This window comes from Onychomys torridus, chromosome 2 (assembly GCF_903995425.1).
Source record: "Onychomys torridus chromosome 2, mOncTor1.1, whole genome shotgun sequence".
NCBI classification, from domain to species: domain Eukaryota; kingdom Metazoa; phylum Chordata; class Mammalia; order Rodentia; family Cricetidae; genus Onychomys; species Onychomys torridus.
The window spans coordinates 69,453,471-69,457,932 of NC_050444.1; the positions used below are offsets into that span (position 1 = coordinate 69,453,471).

The 4,462-nt window shown below is 47.8% G+C and overlaps 1 pseudogene; it reads right to left on the minus strand.

Annotated features, from left to right (window-relative positions):
• Positions 1-3,263: 3,263 nt before the first annotated feature.
• LOC118578480 lies at positions 3,264-4,152 on the minus strand (annotated as a pseudogene).
• Positions 4,153-4,462: the final 310 nt, after the last annotated feature.

A 4,462-nucleotide genomic window follows, 5' to 3' on the forward strand; every position in this document is an offset into this window, starting at 1 on the left:
ACAAAGAGTCATTGGTCTGGTTCGAGGCCTCTGGTTTCTGCTACACTATTGATGCTGGGCCCTCACTGGAACTCCTCTTGGTTATCCTGCTGTTGCCCTGTGTTGTGGAAACCCTGAAGCTTTGGGTCTGCAGGACGTGTCCCTTCACATGCTCCAGCAGATCACAGATGAGGTGAATATTGAGGTGGGTCCGGGCCTGGGTAGTTGCAGGGTTGGTCAGCCCACCAGCTCTCCCTTGTCTTCACCAACAGGTTGAGCTCTCCTGTATTGCCTTGGCGAGTTCACCCTTTGCTGGGATGAGCAAGGGGCAGGGCCAGTTCTCTTGCTTTCAGGGTCGGATCTCCCACACCTACACCTTCAGGCCCAGCTCTACTGTATTGCTCAGGTTGGAGTAGGGGCCACTCTTTTGCGTGCTGCAGCAGATGCCAGGCAGGGCTAGCTCTACTACTCTTCTGAGCTCAGGGCCAGCTTTCCCACCGGCCTCACCTGTCATGTGGTGGTATGGGCAGCAGAGAGATGCCCTCTCCACTTCCCTGTGCCTGCCCCCCCCCCCATCAATGCCTGAGGCAAGAGAGAGCACTAGCCCTGAGGTCAGAAGTGCGGGAGAGCTGACCCTGCCTGCCACCAACTGCAACACTCCAGAGAGCAGGTCCTGCACCTCTCCTGGGAAGCACAATAGAGCCAGTTCTGTTGGTGGAGGTGTGGGTGAGCCAGCCCCAAAGTTGTGAGCATGGGAGAACTGCCCCCATTACTCATTGGTCATGTGGCAGCATGGGCGGGGAGAGATTGTCCCCCCTCCCCCAGGTCAGAAACTATGTCTATTGAGTAGTGAATAAATATATTTACATGGACAGGGGCGAAGGGAGGAAAGGAAGACCTCCAGAATAATGTCAGTGAGTTAGTACATCAGAGATAACGTCAGAGGGTGCCTTGATGTCTCATTAAGGAATGAAAACAAAGTAACACAAGGCACCCTCTGACATTATCTATGATGTCAAGCTATAGCCATATGTTATTCAATATTTATGGGATATTTATTGTTTAAAGCTGCTTTCAATTTGTTGGATGATTATAGAAAATGATTACAACACAGATACACAGACAGGCACACAGACAGACACACAGACACCCCCCCCACACCCCCACACCCCTAGACACACTATTCTGGGTCAGGAGCAGAGTACATAGGATTAAAGCTATGCATTAGCTTAGTTGTAAACACTGATTTCATGAGAACCCCAACACACAGTAAGGTTGATTACACTGTTCTTTTAAAGGCGGGTTAAACTAACAGAGTGAGTACACAGTAGGACAGCAAGTTCATTTCACAGCATATTGATAACTTTGTTGTGAGGTCTGCTTGACAGTTCAGTCTTCTGGGGTTCAAGAGACACTTTCATGCAAATATATCACTACACAGAACATATAAAGAATCTTTTCATGAGGCTCTCCCAGGCCCCACCTTTTGTGGATGTATTCCTGTGCTTTTTGTTTATAGTATTTCCCAAGTCTTTTTAATCATTTTCAAGTAATATTTAAGTATACCTTTCCCCTTGTAGTCATAAGATGTATTTTATCTCTACCTAGTTCTCACCTAATATATTTTTCAGAGCTCACTTAGCGATTTGATGTGATTCTCTTTTTAATAGCACACTAAAGAGATGTTCACATTCAAAACCAGCAAGCTCTTCTCCCATCAATACTGGTCTTCAGCGAGATGAGGAACCACATAGACCCTGGCCATACCTTCCTGTCACGCTGTCACTCTGCTCCCGTTGGATCTCTGTGACTACACAGAGCCCCTCCACACACCTTCACCTCCTCTTTAAAGGCTGCTCCAGTGTTTGTGGAGTTGTATCATCATCTCTGTTAGTGGGTAGTACACATCTTCCTTCTGGAGATCTGTGTGGCCCCCTCTCCATCTCCAGGCCTGTCTCTACCCAGAGAATGGTTGCTGGAGGAACTCAGAGGAACCATACCATTCTGTACCAGACACATGCACAGCCTGAGTCACCCCTATTCACTTTCTCAAATGATAACAGATAATCTTCTAAGAAAAACAAATGTGCCTGCTTGAGGAGGTTACACTTCAGGGCAGGGTGACGACCAGGGAGACAGAGTCCTAAACTGTAGCATAAGAAGCTCCCTGAGAAAAATGTTCCAGATATAGTACCTCTGGGATAGACAGGAATCAGGACTCTTCTGACCTGGGGCAAGATGGGCTCCCGGAGGCAGAGGGGACAGATGTCAGTAGACTGAGGAACAGACAGGCAGGTAAGGGTGGGGTCTGTGTGGGTCCCTCATGTGCCCACCTCCTCACTGCTCATCCTGCAGGAGAATCACAAATGCAAACAGGAAATGTCCATTTGTTCAGTGTGCTAGTGAGAAAAGAACTTCATCAAATCACACAGCATGAAACGGTACGGCACGCGGCTGAAGTGCGTATTGAGTGTCAGCTTTGACCAAATAATGGTTTCTTTGTATATGAAGGAGGGGCTGCTCCTCTCTGTCTTCTTGCCTTGCTGCACCGGGGGACCAGGTAGAAGTCCCGAAGCACAGTGACTTTAAGCAGTGTTCATGAGCCTTGGCCATGGCCTCCTTGATACCTTGTCTGGTGTTCTCCTGAGATCCATCAGTATTAGGAAATTACTGGTCAGGTCAAGTACATTTCACTTATTTATATTAACAAGTGACTATTATATTAATATCCAGGAGTATGTTACTATTAAAGAATGCACCCATTTTTTTTTCTTTTAATTGTTCTAGGTAGAATTTTTAGGGAGTTCAAGGCTGTACAGATGCACACACTCTGTGTTCCGATGGAACATTTTATAAAATTCTGCATCGTCTGAGTTTTTGTGATGGGGTTTTATTTGAAAGAAAGGTGACCTGGTAGCAAGTGGGTGCACATGTCCTTGCTGTTCTGGGGCCACTCAGCACCTTAGAAGACCATTCAGGAGCTGGTATCCCAAGCCCTAACTTCTCAGACTTTCCACATGACAGAGTCTGTGAACTTCTGTTTAGAATCCAGGAAATACTTTACATAGCTGCTCTCCAGACAGATGTGATGGCTGTTAGACCCTGGAGTCTTCATTGTAGTAAAAAAAATGCACTGTGTGGCAGGCTGCATGGTCTCAGGATACCGCAGAGGAATTGTTGGCTTTTTTATTTTCACATCCATCCTTTTCATAGATTCCAATAGTTTTTTTTTGACAGCTTGTAGGAACTTTATTTTCCTTCCACCTTTTTTCCCTTTGCTCAGGTGTCTGCAGAGGAGCTCAGGACCACTTGGTGGTGGTGCCAACCCACTTGGTGGCCTGCACTGTGGGAGCTGCTGACCAATCCTCAGTGGCTGGCTGGGCACTCCAGTCTTCAGTAGGGAACCGCTGGATGGGCACAGGGGGCACCTGCACACCCTCGGACCAGTCTGCCACCTCTGGCTGAGCAGCAGTGAACTCAGGAGCTGGTGCGGTCCATTCGCCCTGGAATTCCTCCTTGGTCACAGCCTTCTCAGCAGCGGCCTGTTCCTCCTTCTCAATCTCCTCTGGATCTCTGTAGAAGTAAAGATCAGGCATAACTTCCTATGGGTGCTCACGGGAGATAGTGCCATGCGTTCGGAGTACTTCCCGGGCCAGCATCCACTACATCAGACCCACTGAGTGAGCTCCCTTATTGTTGCATGGGACGGCAATGTCCACATAATGCAGAGGAGAGTCTGTATTACACAGTGCAATGGTGGGCAGGTTGACGAAAGACGCCTCTGTGAGGGGCTGGTGGTCAGCTCTGGGGTTAGTCACCACTAGAATCCGCAGCTCCCTGAAGGCTGCTTGGATCTGGTTAGTGAAGGTCCCAGGGGTGAAGCGGCCAGCAATTGGAGGCAGCAAACTTCAGCACAGCTTGCTGCCCAGTGTTCCTGGAGGAGATGACGCTGACATCAGCAGGGTTCTCAATGGCAACAATAACACAGGCTGCAACCAACAGCTTCTCCTGGGTCCTCTTCAGATTTATGATGTAGATACCATCACTTTTCCTTTTGTAGATGTACTGCTCCATCTGAAAGTCAAGGTTGGTGCCACCTAAGTGGGTTCCTGCAACAAGGAATTTGAGGACATCCTCCTCCTTCATCGGGAGGACATCAAGGGCTCTGGACATTGTATAAGTTTCCCTTTAAGTTATGACAGGAATCAAGAGCAACGCCGTATGGACCCGTACCAGAGTAGCGCAGAAAGCAACATTACTCTATTAACATGTACAATTTTTGTGTTTTTAAGTGCCAGTTAAAATTGATTTAATTTTTAAAAGGTTAAGAGTTTCTACCTCAGGGCTCAGTTGGGGAACTGATTGCTTTATAAGCATGAGTTTCTGAGTTTGGATCCTCAGAATTGACATAAAAGTTGGACCTGGCTACTTGCACCTATAATCCCAGTGCTAGGAGACTGGTAGAGAAGGTAGATCTTGGGGT